This window comes from Malaclemys terrapin, chromosome 9 (genome assembly GCF_027887155.1).
Source record: "Malaclemys terrapin pileata isolate rMalTer1 chromosome 9, rMalTer1.hap1, whole genome shotgun sequence".
Lineage (NCBI taxonomy): Eukaryota > Metazoa > Chordata > Testudines > Emydidae > Malaclemys > Malaclemys terrapin.
Genome location: NC_071513.1, coordinates 1,244,867 through 1,259,879, shown reverse-complemented (window position 1 = coordinate 1,259,879; position 15,013 = coordinate 1,244,867). Strand labels below are relative to the sequence as shown.

General features: G+C 45.8%; 1 long non-coding RNA gene across 1 annotated transcript in view; it reads right to left on the bottom strand.

Moving 5' to 3' along the window:
- LOC128842662 (uncharacterized) overlaps positions 1-13,892 on the bottom strand; it is a 34,660-nt gene extending 20,768 nt beyond the window's left edge. Inside the window, exon 1 of the long non-coding RNA XR_008446085.1 lies at positions 13,787-13,892. This is a non-coding gene — a long non-coding RNA (uncharacterized LOC128842662). The remainder of the gene's footprint in view (positions 1-13,786) is intronic.
- Positions 13,893-15,013: the final 1,121 nt, after the last annotated feature.

Here is a 15,013-nt window from a genome sequence, read left to right as displayed (position 1 = left end):
GAGTGTTACCGGAAGACGCCCAGAGTACTCTGCGAAGTCTTTTGGCTTGTGACCAGAACTACTCTAATGCAAGCCCGGTAGCTAGAGGATCTTTTAGGAGATCCGACCCACGGTGGGCTAACTCGGCCTGGCATCGTCCGGCGAGGAGGCTACCTGGGTCTAGGAGTGTGTGAACCCATCTTCCCTCCCCTTTTCCTCTCCGTGTGAGCCACTGACAGTCTGATCATCTCACTGGATGCAACAGAGTAAGCGGCGCCATCTCTCTGAGACTAGCTGACGCTCTTTGCTGAAGGGAGGTGTAGGAGGGTCGTGGCCATCCTCGTTAGTCTCTCCTGTGTGAAAACCCTGTAGGGAGAGATCCTTAGTTTATGTGCCGCTAGCGCGGACAGGGCATCCTCCTCCCTGTGTGTGTGATTGGAAAATGGGTGGGGGACAGTCTAAGGATTCCCTCTCACCCACTAAGGGTACCCCAGCTTATTTCATGTACGTACATTATGGTACTAAAACCTGCAGGTATTTAGAGAATTGAAATCATTACACGCGTGAAAATTCATCTAAACAATGCCCACTAGAAGGTACCTTCAATCTAGATAAGATCATACATCTCAGAGGAGCTTTTAATCACCAAAAAGCCTCTGACACACAATGGGAGCAATTTGTCTATTGAGGAAAGGAACGGGTTAATTTGAAATTCAGCTTGGTCCAGAGATAAAGAGAAAGTTAATCTGCGTTCAAGGTAAAGAATCAATGCAGACCAGGCTAAGTACAAAGAAAAACTGCTTTCGGCCCCAGCTGACTGTGAAAAAATATAGACATAGTCAAACCAAAGGCAATACAAGTTACAGTGCTGGGATTACATTTGCAAAGCTTAACTGTCCAGTGAGATCCAACAGTCTGCCTTTGCGACCCTGGAGCCGGCGTGGTTTGGGGAAGCTGAAGAAGCCACAGGCAGCCGGCCTGGACTGGAATCACTGAAAAGACGCCCCAGGAGACCTCAGGGTGTAAAAGAACTGCCCTCCCAAGAGAGGAAGCAAGTTGGAGATTGCACAGCACCTTCTCTGAACGTTCTACACAGACGTGGCCAGTCTGGACGTACGTGTGTGAGTATGAAAGTGTGCCTACTCTCAGCCGCAGTAAGTCTGAGAACCGGAGAGGGATTTAGCATTCCTCTTTCCACCCCGGCTGACCGGGAAGGGTGTCAGGTGGATCTACCCCAGTCGTAGCAGGACTGGACAATAGAGAAGTTGGAGAAAAGGGAAGAGTTGTGTACTTGATAACTAGAATTGAGCAATTAAGAGCATAGATCATGAACCAGGCAGCAACTCAAACCTATGCCCAGGGCAAGTTGCAAGCCTTGAGACAGGACTTCCAGGCAGAAAAGGAAGCACTGGCTAAGCAAGTACCGGTCCTTCAGGGACTTGTCAAAATTTAACCATTTGTGTTTGCATATGCTGTAAGAGCAGTGTGTTTGCCACAAGAGAAAATTGAATAGTTAAATGCCAATGGGCCATGCGTTTTGCCCAAGTGGCAAGCCTCACGAGGGAGGACTCGGGTAGCCTTGTGAGTAAGAATTTTTAAGAGAAGAGACCAGGAAGGGTGGGGGCTAGTTGAGAAGCCCACCCTCCTATCTAAATTGGTAGTGAAAAAGCTGGTGCCCATGGAAGGGACGGTTCAGCGAGAAAAGCAGGATCGGGCCCAAGCGGGCAGGTAATAGATAGAGAGATTGGAGAACAGGTTGGAAACTTTGAGGGCATAGTGGAAGGAAAGGAGTAAGTAATTATAAGCATGGGGGATTTCAAATCCCCAGGATAATAATTGAAATGGTAAAATGTGTGTAAGACAGAGTCTTTGTACCAAGGTGCAAGGCTCTCCTTTCTTCTGCTGAATAAAGCAACTCTTCCTTATCCCTGTCTGGCTGTTATTGGCTCTCAGCTAGGTGGACCCGATATTTTGGTGACAGTTATGGCAACTCCGGTTAATGAATTTCTGTCTTATACATTTAGGTGTTAGGTGTGTGGACGGAACTGAGCCTCTCATTCGTAATTCCTCAGAGTGGAAGCCATCGCGTGCAATGAAGCTCTGAGGTCGAATTGGGATCCTTCTGTCCCGTCCCTTGTAGCGGTCAGTATTAGTAGAAATTCCTGTAATAGGATCCTATTAGGCCATAATTCCCTCTGTTCTCTGTGTAATTCTCTGTTAGAGTGTCAGCAGGCAGATGGGTGGGTCTCTGGTAAAACCCTCTAAGGATAGCCTTTTGAATTATATGTTAAGTAAATGGCTTTTACCCAGTGTTCAGGAAAGAATAAAGATTTGAATTTGTTTTTGGGTAACAAAATAGCAGATAAAAGATCTGGTAAAAAGAGAGAGAAGGACAGTGCCCCTGGCTCTGTGTGGTCGAGCTGTCACTTTACTAGGGGTGCATGGAGATTTTGTAAGCACAAAAGAAACAGTTACACCTTGTGTAGAAATTGATGTGGCTAGTGTTGTGGAAATTGAATTGTGGAGAGGATGTGCATTTTCCCCAGAACATGTGCAGTGTATATTGTAGCAGAGGTAAAAGAAATGCAAACCTACCAATATAGGTTGTGTTGTCTTTTTCAGATCACTGGGTGTTTGAAAGCAGGAGTTAGAAGTAAAAGGCAATCAAAAGTCTGGGAAAGTTAATTGTGACTTTTTACATAAGAATTTTTAAGCTGTGGATAGCTTTGGATCTGGAAGCAAGCCAGAAAGCATCTGTATTAATGCAATTTTCTAACTAATAAGGTAGAAGCCACTGAAACCTGGGCTGCCTATGAAACAAATACAAGGAAATATGGGGTAATTCCTCTGTTTTGTCTAAAATCAACAAGAGTATGTGTGTATATAAAGGAAATATTTTAAGCAATGACTGACTACCCAGAAGGGGTAGACCTCTGTTCTTTTGTCTTTCAGATCATCAGAGAAAACGGATGCCAGCTGAACAGCATTCAATGTACCATGCATTTATTGGTACAATAGGAATTATTTTTGTGTTCTTTGTCCTGTCTTGTGGTGTTTGTCTTGTGGCCAGAATTGTTGGGTTTAATATTTTCATAAGACAGTCTAGTTCAAAATTAAATAGAAGGGTTAAATCAAAAAGCAGATACTTGTTTTTATTCAACTTGGAATACAAAAAGTGTTTGGATAAATCAGGAAAATGTGATATACTAAAGTCTAATACAGTTGCTTAAGAAAGAAAAAGAAACTTCATTGGCCAGATTTTTTTTTAATTGAAAAAAAATTGTTGTTAAAATTTGCATACCAACAGTCTTTGGAAGCAAGGACATGGAAGGTTAACCCACTCCCCATATTGCCCATGGGATCCTTCTGGCTACTTCAGATTTCTAGCCAGAGGGCTGGGGAGGGAGGAAAGCTATTGGACACCTGAGGTTGTACCGAGTGGACTCCTCAAAAGTGGGTGTGCTTGTTCTGGTTTGTTGCTCCAAAGCTCTGTAATAAAGTTATTTTACTGGAAGGGTGTACATGGCATACATTGAATAATAAGACTAATGTACTGTATAATGGCAATGTGTATGTGTTCATTGTTGGGAAAAGGTGTATGAGTGAAAAGTGGAAGTTTCCTTTGTAGATTAAAAGAAGCCAAGAAGGGGAGAAGGAAAAAGAACAGAATGAGTTAACTGAGGAAAAATAGCTAGCAAGCTCAGTCCAAAGATAAGATGCTGGCACCATCCAAGGACACTGCCCACAGCTAAGACTTGGCTGATAGCCAAGAAAAGGGGGGCCTGAATGTGCCCAAGCAACTATGAGATCTGCAAAACACTGCCAAGCATTAATGAAATGTGTTAGGTTTCTTTTCTCACAGATAAAAGAAGTGCTACCCAAAGACCCTAGCAGCCCTGCCATTCATTGAAACAAGGAGACTGAGTCTACGTAAAGTCCATCAACGAAAGACTGCTTTGGCTCCACACTGGAAAGGCCCTTTCCAAGTCCTGTTAACCACCACCACTATGAAGTGCCAAGGACTACCTGCCTGGACCCATGCTTCTCACTGTAAAAAGACCCCTCCACCTCGGGAGGACTCTCCGACTGATGATAAGCCTATTTCTCCTTCTAGCTCTGCTGTGTCTTCTGGACAGCAGGAAAAAGAAAGAAAGAAAAAAAAGACAAGGTGAAGTGCTAGTAACCTCTCCCTTGTCCACTGATAGACCTACTGTGCCTCTGGATTTTTCTAGAAGAAGCAAAACCATTACAGGGTGATGTGCTAGTAACCTCTCCCCTGTATGATGCTAAACCACACTGTTTCAGGAAAAGAGAAGAAGGAACACTTGCTTCATTGAAACCACAAAGTCCAGGGATTCCTGACTACAAGAGACATTAAGAACTGACCCTGGTGAAGAAACAAAGAATTATACACTGGCAGGAAGAAACTTGTGGGACCCATGCTTGGGAACGTGGTATTGATTGGATTTTGGGGTTTATTCTACAGGCTGCGCCCTGTGTTTTGGATAAGTCCTTCAGCATGTATTGCCCTCCCTAATTGGATTTTAAATGATAAGTACCAAAGGCACCTTGTTGCCATTGCCCCTGCCATCTCCTCCATTACACTATTACCCCTGTAACACATCCAAATACAGACAATGCCATAGATTTGATAAAACCAATGACTAAGGCCTTCACACTTTAGTGATTTATTTAAATATTGTTTGAAAAATATATATTTTTAAGGTTCAGGATATCCCATATAAGCGAACAATTGAATGGATCAGTGGAGATAAAAGTATATGATATCACTACCAGTGAACCCCAAGAATTTATAATTGCTCACAGGGGGCTGCCATTAGATTAGCACAACAGAGGGCTTGGGTTATTTCCTCTAGAAAGAAGAGAGACTTGACCGGATCCCTTTGGGATGGGGCCAATAATGCAGCAGCAGTTTGGAATATTTTTAAGAACCAAGAACATGATGAGAAATTGGGGCAACTAGAGAAGGCCATTGGCCTTGTTTCTGGAGCACAACTAACCCAGGTACAGGCTGGAGTTGATGAGTTACATGTTATTTCCGCCCTTAGTTCAATGACCCAGAAGTTGCTGACAGAGATGGTATTGAATATCACTGAGGCTGGGAAGGCATTGCAGTGGGATCTAGCATGCTCAGAGATTCAGGATTTCTTGAATGACCAGCTAATGGCCATTCGGAATGATCTAGAGCACCAGGCTTGGCCCACTGCCCTTACAGATACATCAGGAGTACCATCTGATCTGTGGCCATGGAGACATACTTGGAAACTTTCTGGGTGGAAGTGTGGACGTTCTCAGTGCTCCTTCCAAGCATATGGACCGGTTCAGGGGGTGTGGGCTCCCACATACCGAATCCTGCCGGGTCCATGGGGAGGATGCATGCGGGATTGGGTAATTCACCGAGACATTTGGGAAATTAGACCTCCTGGTATGCCCAATCGATTTTTAGTCAGTGCTCCTGGGATTACATCTGACATTTGGATGGGGTTAGGGAGTCAATGGACATTTTGGCCGTTACAACCCCCACAGCTTCAGTGTATCCGTAAACTGAAGCCAGGAGAAGTTGTTACTCTTCATGACTACGTTTGCTGGGAGGGTAGGGGACAAGGAACTACCCTGACAGGACACTTATTTTTTTAAGCTAATGATAGCTGTGTGTATGTTAAAGCCACCACATTGCAAGACATACATTTTAATCTCATTACCACTGCAGACAATCATATTATTTACTGGCCTGCAGATAGAATTTTGCAAGTAGTCCTTAGGTTCCAGATACCCTTTAATTGGACTAGTTTAGTACTTGATCGATTTCAAAATTTGCTTTCACTGTTACCAGAGGTTCAGAAAATCTCTGAAGTACAAGGGCAAATTCACATGCTTCAAAATATGTATCAAGTTAAAAAGTATGCCTTTCAGACAGCTTATAGAGTATCCACCTTATGTACTAAGTATGATGTATTGTGTTATATGACTAAGATTGTACAACAACCCCATCATATTATCGCTATGGGAATGTTATTGCTTGTGTTGTGCAGGAGTATGTTATTGTTGTTGTAAAGGACGTAATAATAGTAATACCTTTCTTGTCCATGCTCATCATGCATTGTCATTACATCCAATCAAAACCCCTAAGGTTGAAGCATCTGATGTAGAATCTGAATTCCGAGATTTAATGCAAATAGAGATTTGAAAATGTTTGTTGTACTAGTAGTACAAAAGGGGGGGTTGTGGAAGCAGAGAAAGAACTGACAGGAAGGGGATGCAATACATGACAGTTCGTTAGCAAGAGTCAGGCTAACTGTAACCCTGATAACGCGAGATTTGTAGAAGCGAGGATTGTGTGAGGCGGGTGAGAAAGAACTGTGTAAGAAGTCATTATGACCTGGTATAGATAAGGTGTAGAAGACCTTGTGTAGATAAGGTATAGAAAATATTGTATGTTGGCAAGAGTCAAAACAAGTGAGGAAATGAGATATCAAGATGGCCTATGTATAAACAAAATGCAACTGTTGCTCATTATTGTCTGTAACAAAAGGTATAAATGCTTGCTGTAATTGTTTACCTGTTGAGAGACCTGCTTAGCTCTCTCCCTCTGCGCAATTGTGAGAGTTAATAAAGCATCTGACTTGCTATACCTAAACAAATAGTGAGAACTCTGTTTTTCTCCGACAGCTCTAATAAATTTGTTAGTCTCTAAGGTGCCACAAGTACTCCTATTTCAAAGACAGATGAATACAGAGATATCCTGTGTCTACAATTCATTTAAATGCCAGGATGTTCTTTTGATCTCTGAATTATCAGAATACAGCAGAGACAGGGATTGTTGATTACATTGTCGGCCCTACTCATACATACGTAAATACACAAAAACACAAACATGATCTCCCCACATCTTTTGAGGGTTATTTATTTTACAGGATGTTTAACCCTTTCTAGCCATGTGTCACACTAATATATTCAGGGTTGTGTTTACTGGATACTTTAGATCAGACACACTGTTGCACTCTGCATTTCTTTAGACAAGAACCCTACATTTAGGCCCAGACCCTCAGAGTTATTAGTCGGCTAATTCCCATTGAAATCAAAGGGAGTTCAACACCTAGATACCCATGAGGTTCCTGGTCTCTGTCACTACATATTTCAAGTCAATAACCTTGGTGAATACAAACATTACTATCTTCCATAATTACCTTGCAAGAAATGCCGTGAAGTATCCTGTTCTCCTCTGAACTGGCAGTGTCTAGGGTCACCATGTGTCTGGCTTTCGGGTCTTTAAATAGCCGTCCAGGGGGAATTTGTCAAAAGCTAAAAACGTCCAGGATTTCCCCCGGACGGCTATTTAAAGACCCAAAAGCGCTGACAGGGCAGCCGCGCTGGGGGAACCGCGGCAAGCCGGCGCCGCCACTCACCTTTTGGGGCAGCGCGCAGCTGAGAGCTCCCGGTGCGGTGGTGTCAGCCCACGGGGCCTCCAGCCTGGCCCGCAGGAGCCTGCAGAGCGCAGCTCTGCCCCTGCCCCGGCACACAGAGAGGCAGCAAGGAGGTCTCACTCCCCTGCGTGCTGCAGCGGGGCGGGCCCTGTAGACTCGGGCAGAGAGACCCACCTTGCCCCTGCCCCCCTCCCCTCAACCCAACCCAACCGTAGGAAGGAGCCAGAGGGACTGGGAGGGACCTGCCTGCAGGATGCTTCCTGGGAGCCACTCCAGGTAAGCACTGCTGGGCTCACCTGGCCCCCTGGCAGATCCCTCTGGGGGGGCTCCCCTCAGCCCCACTGCCCTGAGCCCCCACCCTAACCCTGTTCCCTCAGCCTCCCCCGCAGTCCCCCCTGTGCTCCCCACTCTCAATCTACTGCCCTCAGCCCCCCTGACCCTGTTCCCTCTGCCTCCCCCACAGCCCCTCCCTACCCCCGATCATCTCACCCTGCATGGATGTGGAAATCTGTCCCGGATTCCAAGCTGTCGTTAGCCCCTGGGGCAAAAAATCAGCAGAGGTTTCCAAAGGGAAGTTTGCAGCCTTTGCTCAGACCCAAACATTTTCACTTTAAAAAAAAAAAAAAAAAAACCCAAACCCATCCTGACACCTCTGCTCTGTCCAGATTTGCTGTTATCCCTGTTGAGGCCAAAGTGGTTTGAAAAATTAAAAACCCATGACACCATTGTGTTGCTTCCCCCTGTGTTGCTCGTTAATCTGATGGACCTGCCGATAATGAATAAAGATGAATGCCCTGGGAGCAATGTGTCAGGCAGACAGTTTGTCAAGTAGGAAAGTGAATGCTGAAGCCCTCACAAAATGCAGAGGCTTTTCTTAACCTGAGAACTGAAAAAGAGCCAGATCCCCGGCATGGGTTTGAAAGTGACAAGAGCCTAGCGACTGACCAGAGCAGCATCAGGTTTGAAGTGACGAGGAGGGTCTGTGTCATGAAGTCTGCATTTCCACTGAGGACTCTTCCATCGCCAGGGGAGCGCTGGCGCAGGTCTGCCGCCCGGCACAGCAATGCGGAGAGGTGCCAGTGTAGACCCAACCCACTGCCCTCAGCCCCCGTCCTGACCCTGTTCCCTCAGCCTCCCCCGCAGTTCCCCCGTACCTCCCACCCAGAACTCACTGCCCTCAGCCTCCCCCGCAGTCCCCCCGTACCTCCCACCCCGAACCCACTGCCCTCAGTCCCCGCCCTGACCCTGTTCCCTCAGCCTCCCCCGCAGTCCCCCCGTACCTCCCACCCAGAACTCACTGCCCTCAGTCCCTGCCCCCGGTTCCAACAGCCTCCCACACAGTCCCCCTGCTCCCCACAACCCACTGCCCTCAGCCTTGCCCTACCCCAAATCTCTTCTTCAGCCTCCCCCATCATCCCACCCCCTCACTCCCCCTGCTGTCCCACCCCCTCAACTTCCCCCCATTCCAGTCCTGCTCCCCTCTGTCTCATCCCCTCCAGACCCTGTCCCTCTCCCCAACCCTCCCCCACCCCACTCTACACAGCTCTCTCTACCCTGTCCCATTCATGCTCCCCTCAGCCCCTACCCTACTCCCCCCATCCCAGTCCTGTCCCACTCAGTTCCTCCACCCTGCTTCCCCCGGTCCATCCCCACACACCCACCGACTCCCTCAACCTCCCTCCCCCCAATCCCACTGCCTGGACCCACCCCCATCCCACTCAGGACATGCATGAAAAAGAAGCAATGGGCTTAAATTGTAGCAAGGGAGATTTAGGTTAGACATTAGGAAAAACTTCCTAACTGTAAAGGTAGTTAAGCACTGGACAAATTACCTAGAGAGGTTATGGAATAGCAGTCATTGGAGTTTAAGAGGTTAGACAAACACCTGTCAAGGACGGTCTAGTTGTTACTACTCAGTCCTGCCTCAGTGCAGGGGTTTGACTAGATGACCTGTTGATGTCCCTTCCAGTCCTACATTTCTGTGATTCGGGGGGGGGGGGGGGGGAAGATAGCTCAGTGGTTTGAGCATTGGCCTGCCTAGTAGTAGTGGCACACAGTTCTCTGACATGCAGGTTTATAAAATTGTAGTTAATATACAGTTTAGAGCATAGCAATTGTAAAGCTCTGCATGTTCAGATCAACTGAGCTGAAAATTGTGATCTTGTATTCAAAACTATTAAGATGTGGGCTGAAATAAAATCAGCCTGAATTGCTCAACAATATCAATGGAATCAGCATTGCGCTGCTCTATATTGTAAAACATTACAGTGAAATCTTGCAAATATTCCATAGCACGCCGCCTTGCCCAAGTGGTAACTAAGCATAACATCTTCCTGTTCCAACATTCTTAACTTGTATCCCTCCTAGAAGTTGTTTTTTTTCAAACACTGAATGCTGCTAAATTACGAGTTTTAACAGGTTTTTTTTTTTCTTTTAAACCACAGCACTGAATGTTATTCTAAAATTGTTTTCCAAATATTCTTAAACTCCCAGTTTATCCCCCGCTGATGTTCATTGTGAAAAGTATTGCAGGTCTAATAATAATATTTGGCACTTTTGTAATTCACTGTCCAACATGTGTTTTGTGCCCTCCTCTGGTGGATTTTTAGAGGATAACTGTATAGCTACCAGCTATGGGAGTTATATCTTGAACTCAAGTAGCAGAAGCTCATGCTTTTAAGTCTGGATGGCTCGGACTTTGGTGACTAGCTATGATGGAGGTTGCTACACTTATAATCCCTTTAATCAGAAGTTCTGAATATGCTTTGTTATAGGCAGAACTAGCCTATAGTTAAGCAACTGAAAATTTAGAATGGGAAGTGTTGAAATGTTGGGAAGCCTTATAATTTTGCCAATCTGGAACGAACATCCCATCTGAGGGATGGGGGCGGGGAGAGAGGACAGTGAGGCAGGACCAGGAAACTGGGACAAGGAATCCAGAGTGGTAGTGGGGTCAGTTGAAATCAGATGAGGAGCTGGGACGGGTTAGACAGCAATAGGAAAGACATAGACTGGAGGGGACGGGGAAGAAGGGTCTTTGACTACTAAAGACCACTCCGTTCTCCGAACATTTGATTTGCAGTAAGCAGGGGAGGGGGAGGAACGGGGGTGGAGCGTTCAGGGGAGGGGGCGGAGTCGGGGCGGGGGCTTTGGGGAAGGGGCAGAGTTGGGGTGGGGAAGGGGTGGAGTTGGGGCAGGGCCGGGGGCGGAGAAGGGGCGGAGTTGGGGTGGGGCGGGGCCGGGCCGGGGCCCCTTGGAGTGTCCTCTTTTTCCAGGACTGCAATATGGTAACCCTAGTAGTGTCCAAACCATGGGCTTTATTCAAGAAAAAGAGACGTCCTGCCTCTTATGCTCCTGTCACCCAGTAAAAAGGCAACACCTGAGCAGCAATCCCTTGCGGCTGAAACCTTCTCCTTGACTCTAGCCCTTGGGAGAACCAGGCAGCATGTCTGAACAGTCTGCGCCCCCTCCAAGCACTTACACACCATCCTACAGCCGCTGAGAAGGCACAGCCTGCGCCTCACCAATCTGAGCCGATCTCTTTTACTCCAACCTAAACATGGACCAGAATTCAGCCAGAGGATAGCGCTGCAATCAGAGTCTTCACACAGGCTCCTTCTAGTAGGTAATGGAGTATAAACAGAACAGAGAGTTTTGTGAACAGCTCCTGCAGAAGAGATCTTGGTGTCAATGTTTTATCTGATGGATGTGGAGAGGAAGCCAGTGGGGACAAGCCACTTGGGTGAGCTTTCAGGAAGTAATTACAGTGTTGTATTACATTGTGGAAGAGGAGAGTTTGGTTTTTTAGGTAGCAATTTATACCTTCCTGCACTTTATTTTAGCCATGTTCTGTTGCAGGTTCATGAGCTAGAATGCCTGGAAAATCTTGAGAAAGAATGAGGGGTCTTGCTACACAGACTTTATCCAAAGTTTTGCAGTCCTAGTTTGCACCGGAAAAGTAAAATGTGAACCCTGAATTTGTAAAATACATTTTATGACGGAACCTTTGCCTTTGATCTCTGTAAATATTCCTATGATAAGATTACTTTTAAATCGTATCACAATTTATAAATTGCCCTGTGGAAAGCTGCAGAAATGAAATGAAATGCCCCCTCAAACATAAATGCCAAATAAAATCCCATCTTCGTAATTTGGGTTTTGTTCATCGAAGGCCAATCAAATAGGCACCTACTTGTAGCCTTTTAACTATGGCATAAAAATAAGTCAAGATCTGAGCACAACACAGAAAGTGAGGGCCTACCATCAATGTACATAATAGCATTATCATAGTTTCTAGCCCATTCCTTTCCCCAAATTGTTAACCACTAGAGCACCTGACCTAGGGATGTGATGGACCTGAAATGTATAAATCAAAACGAGCCGTCTCTTTCTAAATACCCTGGTCTAACTCAGTCCAAAGTTATGGGTTTGAAGCATCAATGATCAGGTGAAATTCTCTAGCTTGCTATGTGGGAGGTCAGGATAGATTATCAGAATGGCCCCATCAGGTCTTAAAGGTTATTAATCTATTATGTAGCCTAATATTGTTTGGCATTTTGACTACTGCTGGCATCTCCATTGAGCTACCCACAATGACATTCACCCAAGCCGATTTCTAAAGTGGCTACAGTTAATTTACAACAAAGAAGTGATTGTACAAGTTAGGCCGATGAACTTCTTGTGATAAATAAAAATAACTTAGCTGGAGAAAACAAGAACTGAAGATGAACGACAGCCATTTAGGAGAGATACAAAAGGAGAAGAAAAACAAGTATGCTAGATTGGGAATGGCTTGATGACAAAAGGGCCAGGTTACTTAGAGACGACATCAAAATATATCAAGCAGATCGAAAGGCAAAACCTGTTACTGTCCAAAACCAAGCTAAATGGAGAATTAGAGCGAACAGCTGATAAACCAGACAGCCAGGGAGTGGGTGAGAGAATTCCAATATGGCTGAAAGCATGACGTGAGGTAGAAATGGGGAACGTTATCAAAAAAATAACTGAAAAAAGGATTAAAGAGGGAAGTTAGTGGATAAAAGCTAATTTTTGCCTGTATTCAGAACCCAGACCATACAGCTGAGCTACTGTGAATGAGCGCTCACTTACGGGGAAACGATGGTTTAAGTTAAATGTGCATGTGTAAGTAATTGCACAAGAGTCCCTCCAGTTACCATGCGCCATTACCACACTGACGTTCACACCCCCTTCACTTTTATTATCCAAAATTTTTGAATGAGCAGTACAGAGATGTCTTCCTATCTATTGCAGGTTGACTCTGCTGTCCGAGGCCCCAGTGCAAGTCGGGAGTCACTCACGGGCCTCAAACAGAGTGACTATGGGTTTACACTAGTCAGTGACCTCTTTATCTGGTTTTAGAATCTTACACTTTAAAATACTCAGCTGGAGCATACAGAGTCAACTCTGCTCCGAGAGCGAACGGAGAGAGATAGAGTCCAGGTAAGAGTGCAGAGGCCGGGTGCAATGGAGTGGCGTTGGGAGAGAAGGTTACTGACCCCTCGGAAGGACAGGCCTCCAACAGAAGGCGGTTGGGACTCTCTGGACTGGGATGCACTTGCACTGTATTATTCAATATGGATAATTTTTTCTCTTTGTCAATGAAGTTTAATTCTATAACTGACAGTAAACTTGGAATCAAGAGCCATCTTACAAAACTTTCCTCAGAGTACTGTTATTTGTCTGTAAAACTAAAGCATTTTTAAATAAAATTATAGTAAAAAACATGCTAGAAGATTAATGGGTAGACCCCAGTCGTCGCGGGTGGGATCAAACCTGGGATCTCTGTAGCTTAGTGTATGAGCCTCTACTGTAGGAGTTAAAAGCCAAGACTGGCTAATCTGCTAAAACTGTAGCAGATTTATTAATCTCTAAGTGGCCTCAGTACCACTAGAGGGGACAGAGCACGAGGAGGTGTGTGGGTTACATCTGCAGCAGGAATGTACTATCAGCGAGCCAAATTCTGCTCTCCCCCAATTCAGCATATCCACAAATATTGAACTGGTTGAATCTGCTGAGTTAATTACTTAGACACGCACAATTTCTAAGTACCATTATCCTATCCAGCTAGTGAAATTAATATTTTTCCAGTCTGATCAGTATCTAAGTTTTGTGCAATTGTCTCCAATGTTCCATTCTTTCCAAAATATAAAGTGATTTGAAATTGTGAAGCTCTATTTTATCCAAAGCAGTTGTCCATATTTCTCGTGCTGTAAGGTTACAAAGCAAAGTTTTGTCATTACCTAGGCTACAGAAATACAGCTCTATTCACAAACGGATAGGCTTCCCCAGAGCCTGACTTTGATAGTAATGTTTAGAAAAACAAAACTTGTATTCATGCTTACCTGAAAATCTCTTCAGTTCAAGAAGCCAGGTGTGCAGCTACAGCAGAAACATTCAGTCTGCTTGTAGGTTTAAGGGCAAATTCAGAACTCTCACGTGCTCCAGCATCACTCCAAGATACAGGACAGCCTATTATAATATATACCAATTGAAATTAAACTGTGTGTGTCAGTTCCGGAATAAATGAAGTTCTTTCTATGATGTACTCTCTTGGCTTTTGTACCCTATGTGGTCATCTGCTTTCTAAGGTCCCAGTCTTACAAACTACTCCACATTGGCTGAGGTCAGTGTCTGTGCAGCACCCCTTTCACTTTAATGGAATCCACCTGTGCACACAACCTTGCCGGCTAGGGGCCTAACTGGCTGCATTCAGTCATTTGCAGTTGGTCTCCCAGTTATCAGCGAGGTTGTGCTGTGAGGACTGCCAGAATCCAGCCCTCTACTGACACGTTCCCAGAGATAGCCTCAGGCTTAGAAAAGATCAAACAAATCTCCCCAGCAGAGATGTCCAGAGAGAAAACACCATCAGCCCCTCACACACATACACAGCATCAACTCCCTACTAACCCCCCCCCCGACACCCCATTGGCTCCCCTCTAAACCCCCCCAGCCCCAACCCCCCGCAGTACATGGGCCAAGAGAACTCTGTAAAGTGTGAACATCCAGTATCAACACCACAATACAAACCATCAGCTCCCCTCCAACACCGCCCGAACTCCCTACACACCCCATCAGCTCCACTCCAACTCCCCCCAGTCCCCAACACACCCCATCAGCTCCCCTCCAATACCCCCGAGTCCCCCACATCCTATCAGCTTCCCTCCAACACCCCCCAAACCCAAAAAACCCGCAGTACATGGGCCAAGAGAACACTGTAAAGTGTGAACATCCAGCATCAACCACACACAAACCCACCATCAGCTCCCTTCCAGCACTCCCCAATCCTCCCCTGCACCCATCAGCTCCTCTCCAATTCCCCCCAGAAACACACACACCATCAGCATTCCTCTAACACCCAATTGAACCTCCAACACCCCATCAGCTCCCTTCTAACACCTACACACACATATACAGCATCAACTCCGCACTAATGCCCTCCAAACCCCTTCACCCACACCATCAGCTCCCCTCTAGCCCCCCGCCCCCCATGCACACATGAATTCACATCTGTGCTTCCCCTTCTGCAAGACTCGGGGCCTTCCTCTTCCACCAGCTCAGACCTGGAGAGA